The sequence below is a fragment of the Phaseolus vulgaris genome, chromosome 9, assembly GCF_000499845.2.
Source record: "Phaseolus vulgaris cultivar G19833 chromosome 9, P. vulgaris v2.0, whole genome shotgun sequence".
NCBI classification, from domain to species: Eukaryota; Viridiplantae; Streptophyta; class Magnoliopsida; order Fabales; family Fabaceae; genus Phaseolus; species Phaseolus vulgaris.
This window is the reverse complement of record NC_023751.2, coordinates 20,495,114-20,511,355: the sequence shown is the minus strand read 5'-3', so window position 1 is coordinate 20,511,355 and position 16,242 is coordinate 20,495,114.

The following is a 16,242-nucleotide window of genomic DNA, read 5'->3' as shown; positions in this document are numbered from 1 at the left end:
CATAGCAAAGTTGTAGAGGTGAACCAGAATGTTCCAAGACATTGTTATAAGATTGAAGACTGTTCATATTTATTAATTTGGCAAAGTGCCTCATCGATTGAGTTAGTTGACTCAAGTTGTATTTATACAGTTTTTTTTAATGATTTGAATATTACTTAGGGTACGTATAATGTGAATGGATTAGATATACAATATTTTAAACATGTATAATTCATTCGACATTTCATTATTAATGTGAATAACTCAATGCAATGCCTAACAACAGTCTACATTCTCGTACTGTTCTTTGTATCTGTCAAATGTGTTATGCAGTTCATGACTTTAACCAATGTATTTTAGTTGAAAGATTTATTAATAGGTTATAAAATAAAATTTCAAGCAAAGCATTGGATTTGAGCTCAAACATCCTTCGTTTTGTGATAGTATGATGAATACATTGTCCAACTACCACAAAACTTTATTGATCTTTTAAACAAGTTTAATCCATTAAATATGTCATCAACCATGTACCTCAAATACAATTACACAAAGAAATTTGCATTAAGCCTTACGATTTTTGTGAATGATAGTTATCATACTATATAAGAATTTTAAATAAATGCACCAGATCATGTCACAAAAATAATATGCCAAAAAATTTCATGATTAAAAAAACAACTCTTATACAAAAGGGATTCAAATTTTTTGGTCTACCCTAACACAAATTAATAGCAAAAACATTTGAAGGAAACACAAACATAAGATTTTAACATAAAAGCCAAAATTTTTACACTATAAGACAATTCATTCATATTTAGTGGAAAAAAAAATTCCAAATTATACCAATATAAATTACAATTATTTATTTATTTATTAATATATTAATAATATTTTATAAATAATTATATGTTGTATTTCTTTTCCGTTGCACGGATTAAAAACCTAGTTTAAGACATAGATGTCCAAAAATTGAAATTATGAAAATCTAGTATTCCTTTATGCAAATGTTCATAAAGTGTTTTTTTTTATGTAGTGAAGACTTTTGATGGATTTTAACTCTTAAAAATTATGCAATTGTGTTACATTTTAATAAAAAGATACTTTATTTTTCATATTAGTATATATTATTACAACACAACCACATAGTAAGTTTTTCAGGATAAAAAGAAATATTATAACACAAACAAAATATAATAATGAATAAACAATAAATAATACTTTAACACAGAACAAACATTTTAGAGAATTCTAAAAGCAATAAAGATAGTAGGGAAAAAATACAATGAGAAATGATATTGAAGGTTAATGTTACACCATAAATTTTAAAGTTGACCAATTTTGAATCATGTCAATGATGAATTTTTATTGTTATGCATACTAAATAGTTTTTGGTTTAAGGTGTGTACCGTTGAAGAAGAATGAAGACAGAAGAGCGTAATTAGAGTGAGGAAAGAGGGGTGATTAGAGAAATCACATAAAATTTAATGATTTGTCCTTGTATTTAGAGGAAAGAAAGGCAAAACGTCACCAAAGAAAAAAAATTGACATTTAAGTTTATATATGCAAACTCACATACAACAATAAAGCTCCATTACTTTTCCTTTCTCCTTTTATGTCTTTTTTAACAAAAAATAATTTATTTTGAAATATAACAATCCATAAATTTAAATTTAATCTGCTCATTTTAATATAAAAAATATTTAAGAGCTTTTTGTTTTGAAGTGAGAAAAAAAAAAAAATACTCTGTTAATATAAAATTAGAAAATAAAGTATTATAATTTCAAAATAAAAACCCATTTCGAAAATAAGTTTTTTAATTTAATCGATCATATTTTAATATAATACAATATAGTATATTATATTTTAATATAATATAATTATATTTATAATTTTATTATAATAAAATAAACAATTAAATAATAAATTAATTAAGTTTTATTAATTTAAGTTTTTGGTATTTTATAATTTATTTATTTTGAAAAAATTTATTTATTAAGTTTTATAATAACATATTTAATTTTTTAAATATTTTTAAAGATAAGTGTAAATTTATAATCTTACACTTTTAACATTGAAAAAAATAAAAATTTAATTACATTTATCGCATCCCAAACTTTAATAAAAAAAATTCTGCTTCAAATTAACTAAAATCTATAAAAAAAAATAACTCATATTTCATTATTTAAATATGTTGTAAAGATAATAGTGAATTGTAAACTTACCTTCTACACCTTTTAAAATTGACTATTAACTCTAAATATAGAGTCGAAAAAACTAATTATACCAAAAACTAAAAAGTCTCTCAAAATTATCACATCATTTACAAATTTTAATAAATTTTTCTTTTTAAATCCAATCTAACATATATAAATTCAAAAATCTCACTTTATTCACATTTTCTCTCTTAAAAAAAAACTCAAAATTCACTCTCTCAATTTTTTATATATTTCTTTCCCAATTCAAACTCAAACCTGTCCCAGGTAAGCCTCTTTCCATTTGGTCATGATTGCTCAATAATTGAATTAGATATCACTAGTCAAGGTGAAACAATTTTATACCAATTAATTAATTCACATCGTCCGTATTATTAATTGATTTTACTTAAAATGTTTGGTTCTGAAAATAAGCAGGCATTAAACAAAAGTAGAAAGATTAAATTGCATGAATAAAATTTAAAATGAATTCAATATAGAAGATTCATGGCTCATGTGCCAACAACCACATATGTTGGGGGGAAAGAACATATAATTAGGTACGAGGTTTTTTTTTCAGTTTAGTTTGGACTTTGGAATCTTACTCAAAATGCTAATAAACTTATAAACATAATTGGGTTTACAATTTCTGCCGACAACAATAAATTATCATTTGTTTTTGGCAGAAAAAAGGTTATTTTGTTGCTTTTAAACATACAATTTGGATAAACTTTCATTATTTAGGACTCAACTCATTTTAGTAAGTACTATGGCGGAACACAAATGTTGTTTCAATACATCAAACATCATTTTGACAATGATTAGCAGCATCACAATGCCAACTGTTCTCTAACAAGAAATGTTGGCACATAAATTTAAAAAGAATATTCATTAATTATTGGATAAATTTGAATTTTTCCATGGCTTCAGAAATTTTGATGCATTAATAATTGGATGGAATCTCAACTAATTAATTCCAAATTAGTTTAAACCATAGTAAAGCATTCTCAAATAGTTATATAAGGTCAATTTTTAAATTTAATTCAATACATTCTCGGATAAAGAGGCATGAATATTTTGTGTATAAATTGAATATTTGTGAGTTATAAGAGCAGTTCAATAATAGATTACATAATAGCTCTAATAAACCTCATTAAAATAAACTTCAATATTTATAAAATAATTTTAAGTTTAACTTATCATTACTAAATTAAATTTATTTAAACTTATTATATATTATAAATTGAATTTATTTTTATGTATATTAATTTGTGAGATTTCTAAAGTTACGATGATTAATTATTAATTGATATTACTGTTATTTTTAATTTAAAAATTAGACAGAGAGTAGTGACATTTTCGAATGAATAGTGTTGAGTGTTAAAGAAATGAGGAAAATATAATTAAGAAGGTTCGAAAAGAATCTGGCAGGTTCACACTTATGCATAATAAACATATAAAAAGTGTATTTTGTATTGTAGAAGAGTGGCCCATACATACGTAAATTGTTAATATCAAAAGTTGAGAAAGTTATGCTCTATCCAACGTTTTACGTCATTGCTGACGGAGGCGACAGCGTATTTACATTTCATAGGTACTTAATTCCATTTATAGAGTACAGACTATTATAATATTATTTAATTATCACAGTTTAATTTATTTTTTAAATAAAAAATTATTATTTATGTAATGTTAACAATTCGAATAACAATAATTATTTATCAATTTATTAATTACATGAAAAGAATATTAGTAAATATATATATAAATATAAAAAAATAGACCAAAAATATTATATTTATTTATAAAGAATTTTAAAAATTGACTAAATAGTATATTATACTAATAAAAATTTCTGTATGAATAAATTATAATTAATTTTTTTTAACTGATATAATATTCACTTAAGAAAAGAATATCTAAATATCTTATAGTTGATTTAGGCACTAAATAAAATTTCGTATTGAATATAGGTCAGTTATACAAATTGAATGTTTTAAAACTATTTGATATTTAATTAAATAAATTCAAATTAACATAATATATATATATATATATATATATAAAATTTAATTATCTAAACATGATCTCTGAAATAATGTCAAAACATTTTCTTAATATCCAACAATAAAAATATTTGAATATTGAAATTACTACATGCATATGCAAATAGTTATTAAATAAAGAAAACTTGATTCGTAAATGTATCGAATGAGTTTTTTTTTTTACTTTAAGAAATTATAATATATATATATATATATAACTATAAATTATCAGATAATATTTATTGAAAGAAAAAAATGCACATAACATTTTAAAATAAATAATTATTACAAAGTGAACTTTAAGTCTAACTCAACCCCATAAAATCGGCTCATAGGATTGAGGTTTGCACCCACTTATATACTATGAAAGGCTCTCATCTCCAGGTGGAATCTCCAACAATAATAATGTAACTTGACCCAAATCTAGTTTTAGATAATAAAAAAATTATATATATATATATTAAGAATTCAAATATGAGAAGAAAGTGTCGTATTAAGAAAATAATATAAAGTTTAATAATATATGGAGAAAAATATCATAAACATACTTTTTTTTTTTTTGTTAAAAATGGTATCATAATTTTTTATTAGTTAACTTTTATATATATATATATATATATATATATTATCAAATTTCCTCACTACATTTTCTTATAAAATACCTATATATAATTGTCATTCACTAATAGCACTTTTGTCGGTGTAACATTTTTCTAACTAAAATAAACTATTAAAATAGATATTATGAGTTTATATTTTAATATAATACCAAAAACGATATACTAATATCACTGTATATTTTATTTTATTTTATGTTATTTTATTTTATTGAAATAAAATTTAATTTGATTAAAAACAATATTTTACATATTAATATGTATATTGATTTCAATTTTATTATTATTTTTACTACATTTATTTATTTTTATGTTATTTTTAAAATTTTAATATATTATTAAAGATATTTAAATTTAAGATTAAAAAATATAAGTAAATAATTAATGAGAAAACAAATGAGATGAAATGTAGATAGAAGACTTAAAAATTGTTCAAAAGAGTTGGAATTTGAATCACTACAGAAATTTTAAGGATTTAAAAGGAGATATATTTCAAAATAAAAATGTGTAAAAAAAAATCGTTTATGTGTTATTAATTATAATTAAATGACATATTATACTAATAATTTGAAAACTTCTCTTCAGAATCCGTCCATGCTTCGATTTGTATTATTATTTAAGATAAAAACAATATATTCCAGTGATGGATGGAGATAAATCACTAACCAACAACTAGTCCAACCAGTTGATTTCAATTTTAATTTGAAACCCATCTTGTATTAAGATTTTATGCATTCTAACAAAACTCATTCTAAAGACAAAATAACCTATAATTTAAGGTTTGTCCTGTGCTTGCTGGAACACTCACAAATCAGAATAACTTCAATAAAAAAGACAATATTCATCTCATGATTTTTATTTTTGAAAATCATGATTTTTAATAATAATTAAAAGTTATCAAGTTCATAGTAAATATTTATATTTCTTTAAAATAAAATAAATTTATCATTTTTATCAAAAACTTTAATTATTTATCACATTCAATATAACAAATATAATATTTTATTACAGTAAAAAAAATACTGAAAATTATATTCTTATCTTTTTATGAGAATAGTTTGAGGAAAAGCATGAAAAAAATATTACCATAAGTAATATTTTTGAGATAATATTATATTTTTAAGAATAAACTAAACTTTGCATCCACGTGGATCTCCAACAAACATTTTTAAAGACTAAAAATTAATTTTGTATCAAACACATTTTAATCTAACAGAAATTTTATAGATATTTTTTGAAACATTCTTCTAACTATATTTTCATTTACTAAAATTTATTAAAATTATAATTTTCGATTAACTTCAAGTAAAAGTAAAGTGTGCTGTTAGTTCCCCTCATAAAATATGGTTGCACACCAAACAGTTTCAGAGGTGCTAATACCTAATAATGCAAAAGCAATAGTACGAATGAGATGTTATCATGACCATGATTGGTTAAACAGAACAACGCTTTTCAGTAAAACTCGTTTGGCACCAAACAGTGTTTCTGAAACATTTTATATTCCAGGTAGAAGAGATTCGGGATAAACCGAAGAGAAGGACAATCATCAATTACGTAAATAGTTCAGGTTATTTTAGTACCAATATGATGTAAGGACAAGGACTAATATAATATTAGATTTATTAAAGTAGTCACTAAAAATATAACATCTTTACCTATATATAAAAGTATTTCTTTTTAACTGCTCTAGAATTTTTTTCTATTTTATCCTTAGATTAATATTTAGTTTTATTTCATTATTTTGGGTATTGCGTCATTTTCTTTTTTTTAAAAATATTTGAAATAAATGGAGTAACGATTTTGAATTAAAAGAGATGATTTATTTTTGAAAATGAATTGCTAAAAAATAGTGAGTGTTTGTTAAAATTATGAGAGAAAAATAAATTTAAAAAATATTTGAAATAAATCGAGCAACTGTTTTGAATTAAAAGAGATAATTTATTTTGAAAATTAACTACATAATGAGAGTAGTGCCTGTTTGATGAGAGAGAAATAAATATTAGGAAACGTGAGTAGTGAGTAGTGGTAGAACATGAGCAATTTTGAAAATTCATGAGTATATTGTCATTTTACATAGGAGTAGTGGGTTTCAGGAGTAGTTGAAAAGGACCAGTTACATCCACTTCGGAAGGAGTAGTTTTCACTAGTTATATCCACTTCATTTTTTCTTTTATATTTCGACTCCAAAGAAAAAATGCTCATAAATTTTGACACATCTTGAACCCTCTTCCTTCACGCTCCGTGTTCTTCTCCTACTCTAACCCATCTCATGTCCACTACATCCATTCCGCCTTTTCATCGGCCTCCACTCTTTCTCAATGCTCTCTCGCGGGAGTATAAAAGAAGCACAAAAGAAGTCTATATAATTTTGATTATTTAATTGTTGAAAGAGCAAGTGGAGGCGAAAGAAGTAGAAAATGGAGAAGCTGATCTAGGTGAGGTGATCTAGGTGAGGTGAAGGAGAATCAACTGTTCTTCCCAATCTTTGCGACCCCTTTCACTAATCTCAACCAGGTTGATTCTGATCTCGCTTGCTTGAACCCTCCAATAGTAGGTTTCACTTTTATTCTTCCTTTTCTCATTCTACTATATTCATTCATCTTCACTCCCTTTAATTGGGGAAAAATGATTATTAACGTAACACTGATTTGTTTGTTTGCTTATTCATGTGTTTTGTTTGAATTTTGGTAGAAATTTTTTTTCCAGTGTATGCAAGTAAAAATTATTTCGATATTTAGCAGTTTTTTTGGATTAGTTTAAAGAGAATGTATCCATTAGAACTTGTTGTCATATTAAATCATTATTATTATCTTATTTTATATTTAGTATTAGATCAATAATGGGGTTTCACTTATTAATATAGTTTTTTTCAATAATGTTTGCATAAGTATTTTTTCTTTTATAGTAATGTAATTGTATATCTGGAAAATTATGTTTGATTGTAATTCACCATTAATTAGTATCTTTTGTCTTCCAGGTGTTAGGGCACGATGGTTGATATTTCTATATATTCGATGTACAATTTGGAAACAAAGCCTCACAAGGAAACTTCCTGCTTCTAAAACACTGGCTACTAATGATGAAGCATCTGAAGAACCGATGATTGACCATTCTAAAAATGTTGAGAAAAAAAAATTCTAACAATGTTGAGACCCTCACAAAGTAGTGTTAACAATTAGGCACCACCAACCACTCTTGATTAATGTATTTTCATATTCGTGGAATGTTTGAAAATAAAAGTATTACACAATAATAGTATTCATTTCTTTTAATTCTCATGATTTTGAATCTCATACTTTTTTTGTTAATATTGAAGAAAAGTTGAATTTCCATGTTATTCTAAAGTGTGCAAAAAATATTGTTGGCTAACTCTGTCTCATCGAATTTTATATTTTATTTTATTTTATTCTCAACTACAATTTTCAGTTTTTGTTTTTATTAATTTTATAACAATAAAATATAAAGAAATTATATCCCTTTAGTTATGCAAAGACTAATATTTATTTAATTATTAAAAAGTGTATTTATGATAGCAAAATGTGAAAAAAATTGAATGATAACAATTGTACATATATAATAATTTAAAGAAATATTATATAACTAATCCTAATTAATTAATCAACCAGTAAGTAATCCTAATTAATTTATTTTACATTAAATTATTTTTAATTTTTAAAATATTAATGTGGTATAAACATGGAAGATGAAAAATATATAAGAAAAGAAAAAAAAAATCCTAAAATTAGTTAATAGTTTTACAATTTTAATATATTTTTTAAAGAATTATTATAAAATTAAGTACTTTTAATTTATAACAATTTATTATTTAATTTTATTATATTTTAATTTTAGTGTTATTTATATTTTAATAATTATGTTGCCACTTGAAATTAATATAGAAATATCGTTTATCTTATTATTAACTAACTTAGTTATTTTTTTACTGTAATTTTATTAAAAAATAATATTAAAATATTATATAACCTTATTCATAAAATAAATTATTTATTTATTTTAAAATAATGAAAAATTATTTGATTTTTTATTTTAAATTAAATAAATAAATTATATTTTATTTACATAAAGATTTTTTTACAAATATGATACTATTTAAATAAAATTTTGTTTTTTTTTAAATAAAATTTTGTTTTTTTTAAACAAATAATTGTAAATATATTTTTTTTATTAAATTTCAAGTAAATCCAATATGCTTAAAGGAATCTTTCGCATATCTTTTCATATCTTTATTATATTAAAAAATATATAACTTTAATATGTTATTTTTAAAATTTAATTGTTTTATGTTTTCATATTTTTATTATATTAAAGTACATATAACTTGAATATGTTATTTTTATAATTTAATTGTTTTATGTCTTCACATTTTTATTATATTAAAGTATATGTAACTTTAATATATGCTATTTATACTTCTATACCTATATATAAGGGATTCTCCACTTGACATTTTATTTTATTTCAATTTTATTTTTATATTTTATTTTATAAATATATGATCGAAGATATTTTTGTGAGTAGTTTTAATTTTATATCTTAAAGTGAGACTAACAGACTAGATAAAACTATTTTTAAATTCAAAATTAAACATGGCAAAATTAAACATTGCAAAGTGAGACTTGTTTAGGAACATTGCACAATTGCATATTTTTGCGTTCATCTTCATTTTTATTCCATCAAACGTCTTTTTCGTTTTCAGAAGTTATATTATCATTCCAAAACCACGAAATCAACCAGTAAGTATTGTTTTTCGATTATAAAATAGAATATGGATATGCAATGTGTGAATTTACTTTTTTTTAAAAAAATTATTTATGCATGTGGGTGCACTGTCCATTCTTTAATTTTCCAAAGATTGAAAATACAAAGAGAGGATATGAGGAGAATACAGGCGGCGTTGCAGTTGAATGGATATATCAACCCAAAGCATTTACACATTTATCTACACAAACAGGTATTTTGCAATTTATTCATAATTGACATTCTTTAGGAGAAATAAAATTTGTAAAACAATGGAATACTTAGAAGGATGATCGAACACTCGCATTGATTAAGCCAATTGACACCAAGGTATAATGATTTTACATAATGATGATGATAATGATATTTTTTTATTCATAATATACTATAAATTTATATTGTTAATATAAGTGTTCAAATAATAACATTATTTATTTGAATTTTTAATATTAAACATATATATATATATAAATGCGGAGAGCGCAGGTGTGCCCGCTAGTCTATATCTTCTATGTTCTCACTACTTAACTGACAGGAAAGTGGAGAGATTTGTACGTTAATTTATTTTTGTTCTCACTTAACTCGCATGAGAGTGGAGAAATGGGTTACTTTTCTGTTTTAAATTAATATTCTTCTTTATTAAATAAGCGTTTTTTAATTTTAAAATTTTATTTTATTTGTTCTCATGGGCAGGTGAGTGGAGAAATTAGTTACTTTTCTGTTTTAAAACTAATATTCTTCTTTATTAAATAAGCGCTTTTTTAATTTTAAAATTTTATTTTATTTGTTCTCACTAATGGGCAGTGGAGAGATTGATACGTTTTATTAGAGAAGAGTGGAGAGAGGGAGAGGGAGAGGGGTGAAATGTGGAGATTGATACATACTACTCTTTTGACATATACTCTTAACTTATCATTTTAATGTTATTAAGAGAAATTGTTTTTGAAAAAAAATAAAAATACTAAAGAAACAAATAAAAAATGCGGATACAGATGCACGTCAGTGCCTGTGTTCCCGCTAGTATATTAATGTATGTGACATTCTTAGAAAATAAAATTTGTAAAGAATAAAACACTTAGAATGATGATCAATTACTCGCATTGGTTAAGCTAATTCACACAAAGTATAATAACTTTACATAATAATGATAATGTCATTTTTTATTTATAATATACTATAAATTTAGATTGTTAAGATAAATGTGCAAATAATAATACTATTTATTCAAATTTTAATATTAAACATAAATATATATAAATGAAAAAAATAAGAAATGCGACAAGCGTGTAAGGACCGAGAAAAATAGTCTTAGAGTAGAAATGGTACAATTAAAATGACACCTGAATATTTTATTATTAAAGTGAAAAAGCTATATAAATAGAAAATTAGTTATTCAGGTTTCATTTTAAAAGAATCACCATCTCTCTAGAAGTTTCCTTTTCCTTTTCTCTCCCTTCTCTCTAAGATTCTGACCTCCTCGTTCATCTGTTTGACTATCGGAGTCCACCATTAGACTCCTGGCAGCGAGATCTACAAGACTGCCCGATCAAAATCTTTCATAAAGTAAGTTCATTTTTGTTCTCCTTTTTCTTTCCTCTCCCTTCCCTCTAAGATTCTGATCTCCTCGCTCATCAGTTTGACGATCGAAGTCTGCCATTGGAATCCTGACAGTGAACTCTTCGAGATTGCCCGATCAGAATCTTAGATAGAGTAAGTTCTTTTTTTGGCTCATTTTCTGAGTTAGTTTTGATATGGTTAGGGTGCCTTTTAGTTTAAGTTTGCATGTGAGGTTTGTATCTTCAGAATTAGTCTCTGTTAGATCAGGGTCATAGTGATATAGTTAGATTTGTGATCAGAACTTTGTGGTGCAGGTTAGATTATCCTTAAGATTAAGATTTTGGTGGTTGGAGCTCTTAGTGAGCATCTGCTCAAGTCCAGGTAAGGGAAGCCAGTCTTATTAGGTTAGAAGATTCTGGATGTGGGGGTGACGTGGTCACCAATTCCAATTGTTTTTGCTTGCAGGATTGTCTCTTTTGAAGAGTAAAGTAATATATTGACTAAAATAGTTGACTTTGAATATTTTATATTGATTTTAAGGTGAATAAGTTGTTGAAGGTGTTTGTGATTGAGAATTGAGAGTGTTTGAATAATAATATAAATGAGTTGAACTTGTTTTAGAATATTTTGTTGAATTACTTAATGAGATGTTTGATGAGAAGTGGTTGTTTGATTTTAAATGATGATTGATTTAAAGAGCATATATTTGGAATTAATTATGTATTGGATTGTTTAGAAAGTTTAAATATGATGTGATTGAGTGGTGCATTGATATGTTAAATGATGTATGTAATGAGGTTAAAGTGTGATCCAGACATAGTATTTTCAGGAAAGGAAATAACGTGTTGAGATTGTTATTAGGGTGTATTGATTTGTGAGTGTCCTGTGAATGAGAAGATCCTGACTCTACTGATATAGTGGAATCAGATAGATGAAGTCTTCCGGAAGTAGAGTCAAGTGTCTGAGTATGTGAGTCAGTAGAAATCTGATAGGAGTAATGTGGATGATGAACGTGATAGACACTTGATGGTTATGTGAAATGTTTGAGAAATTGTATGAGAATTTATGAATTTTGTGTATCAATTTGAAATTTAAATTATATAGAAAATTTTGTTATAGCTAGCTTACCCTGTTATTCGTTTTGTGTTGGTTTATTTATCTGTGATGATCGTGTGGTACACGGAAGCAGACGAGATTGCAGGTAATAGAGCTCCTAAGTGAGCAACTGGAGGATGTGAAAATTTTAATTTGAATGCTCTATTTGTTTTTAAAACTTTTGATGTATATATTAAAATCCCTATGAAGAGGGATATTGTTTTTAGATACAATTATGAGATAGTTATATATATTCATATGTTAAGTAGATAGTGTTTATTTTACTTTTATTTTATTATATATGGGTAAAAAAAAATTAGGGATGTTACAAAGCGCCTGTGTTCCCGCTTATTCTATACCTATATATAAAAGGATTCTCTTAACTGCTCTTAATTTTTTTCCTATTTTATCCTTATATTAATATTTAATTTTATTATTGTATTATGGTCATTGTGTCATTTCTTATTCTTCTCTTAATTGCTCTTAATTTTTTTTTTCATTTTATCTTTACGTAATAATTTATTGTATTAATTTATTTTGGTTATTTGGACATTTTATAATTTCAAAAATTAATAAAATAATTTTTTTAATTTTAAAATTTATTTTATTTGTTATTATTTAATGGAGAGTGGAGAGAGTGAATATTTAGTACGTTACTTTTCTGATTTAAACTGATATTCTTTTTTATTAAAATTGTAGAATTTTAAAATTGATTTAAGAAACATATTGACAATTGTTTCCTGCACCCAATCAATTTTGACTGGCACCCGACAAAAATTTTAAAATCCCATTTTGCCCTTGTCTTCTTTATTAAGAAAAATGGTGAAAACTGGATATTGGCCTCCAGATGCACAAGTATGAAAAGGATTGTTGTTCATTCCAGATATAGAAATTTGTGTAAAAAATTAAGATTTTCAATTTAATATTTCGAACATATATATCCGTAAGACAAAGATGAATTCCAAACGTAAATGATCGTAAGTGGAAAATGGATTCTGGATAAATTTATCCAAATATAAGCAGTGCAGTGCAAACAAGCTTACTTCCGAACATAGGCATCCACAGTAAAAAAAAATCACACTTCCGGATACCACAAATATGGAACCAACAAAATGATGTCCGGATAACCATATTCGTAGGTCATAAAGCAATTCCGACTAAAAATATCTGGAACGCCTAGGTAAAGAGAAAACTAATCATAATGTGTGTCGTCTTCTCCGGTGACTTTGTTTTTCCGGTGGCTTCGTTGTTTGTCGCCGTCTAACTCCCTCACAGATGATGCCGCTTCAATCACCACAACAGTAGACGTCGCTCCTCAGTGAAGGTGAAGCGTCACTGCCTCAGTGAACGGAGAATGCTGCCACAGGGAGAACACGCACAGAGAAGAATGAAAACGACGGTGGGTGGTTGTTGTGTATGTGTTGGGTGCCTGGATTGGGTGTCTGGATTGGGTGTCTGGATTGGGTGCACATCCTTAACCTAATTTTCATTTCATTAAGGATATTTTAGTCTTTTCATAAGGATGATTGGTGCTGGTCAAAATTGATTGGGTGTAGGGAGAATCTGCCAAACAGATTTTATGATTCTCCATTACACATGACCCACGTATTCTACTTCCCACTTTATCTCTCCTATATATAGGTACCTACTTCCCACTTTCTCTCCACTACACATAACACATTATTTTTTTTACCATACTTCTCACTTTCTTTTCTCTTTCCTTTTCACTTTCATGTAAATTTCTTTGATTAATCTTTCTGAAACCCTGATTTGACATTTGTTTCATGAAATTGTAATTGAAGTTTGTGACTAGAGGGAACGAAAAGACTCAAAAAAGTTGCGCGCTTCATCACAACAATAGGTAATTCTCTTTATATGCATATCAATTTGTTTTTTTTTATCAGCAATAAAATAAATAAATAAATAGGGACCACTTCAGGGGTGGTCCAACCCTTATACATAAATACCTGACAATAACTCCTATTAAAACGTCTGCCTACCAGTTTGTCAAATGGGCTACCAGACCAACTCTACCCAACATTACATAATCAACCTCATACAGTCCAAAGGATTTAAAACCCAACTAGAATACAGGAAATAAGAAAAACGAGATTTCGCATGAATCAAAGACCATACCTTAACTTGCACTGAAGCGAACACCTCAGACACATCTGCCACTCCACTATTAAAGATGACCGAGTTCCTAACATTCCAAATTTCGCTCACAATGCCAACCCAAATTGAACCCCAAACGTCGTTAACCGAAACAGAAGCCTGACTCATCCTGAATTGTGCAAAATTTGTAAAACACTAATTTGTCTTCTAAATTTGTGGTTGAAACATGTGACTAGAGGGATAAGAAGGACTCAACAAGAGGAGACAGAGGTACAGGTGCGAAAGATGAGAACAATTTAGAGTCTCTATACAGGTCCAAGGGTCCAAGGTGAAGAAAAGAGAAGCAAATTTCATTGCATTTTCTTCTTTTGTATATAATATTTTTCAAACAAGGATGATTTTTTGGTTTATTGTTTAATGGTATCATATGTATTCTAATGATTGTCATATATTATTGGTTGTTTATAGACTTAATGAAAAATATTGGTTTAATTCCTATAATTGATCAAATATTAAAAATTATTAAAAAAAATATGAAACTCAAATTCTATTTAATTATTTTTTCGGTTGAATTTGTAGTTTTAAATAAATTTTAATTATTACCAAATACATATATTTTTACCCATAATTAATAAAATATTAAAAATTATAAAAAATATGAAACTCAAATTCTATTTAATTATTTTCTATCTTGAGAGACGGTTTTGAATTCAAATAGTAATTTTGAATTTTAAATATTGAAAATTCATTCATTCTCTTTATCATATGTAACTTTTAATTACTGCTCTCCACTATTTTATTAACCTACTCTTTAACTGTACACTCTTTAACTTCTCATTTTAATGTTATTAAGAGAAATTGTTTTTGAAGAATAAAAAAATACTAAAGAAAGAGAAATAAAAACTACGGATACATACTACTCTTTTGACGGTATACTCTTTAACTTCTCATTTTAATGCTATTAAGAGAAATTGTTTTTGAAAAATAAAAAAAAATACTAAAGAAACAAATAAAAAATGCGGATACAAAGGCACGTCACGGTGTTCCTGCTAGTATCTATACCTATATATAGAGAGGATTCCCCTCTTAACTGCTCTTAATTTTTTTTTCCTATTTTATCCTTATATTAATATTTAATTTTATTATTGTATTATGGTCATTGTGTCATTTCTTATTCCCTTCTTAACTGCTCTTAATTTTTTTTTCTATTTTATCCTTACTTAATAATTTATTGTATTAATTTATTTTGGTTATTTGGACATTTTATAATTTTAAAAATTAATAAAATAATTTTAAAATTTATTTTATTTGTTATTATTTAACTGGAGAGTGGACTGATTAGTTACTTTTCTGTTTTAAAGATCTTCTTCCCTATTAAATAAAAAATTAAAGATATTTGTAATATTTTCTCTTTCCTTTTCACTTTCATGTAAATAAATAAATTCATTCATTCTCTTTGTCATATGTAACTTTTAATTACCACTCTCCACTATTTTATTAACCTACTCTTTAACAGTATACTCTTTAACTTATCATTTTAATGTTATTAAGAGAAATTATTTTTGAAGAATAAAAAAATACTAAAGAAAGAGAAATAAAAAATGTGCATACACACTACTCTTTAATGGTATACTCTTTAACTTCTCATTTTAATTTTATTAAGAGAAATTGTTTTAGAAAAATAAAAAAAATACTAAAGAAACAAAAATAAAAAGTGCGGATACACAGCCACGTCAGTGTTCCCGCTAGTATTAATATAATGGGGATTCCCTCATAACTGTTTTTATATATATCTATACTTCCATAATTGTTTTTGATATATATAACTGTTTTTTTATATATAAAAAAGTTAATTTTATTTTTAGTTATTTTGTAATTTTGTAA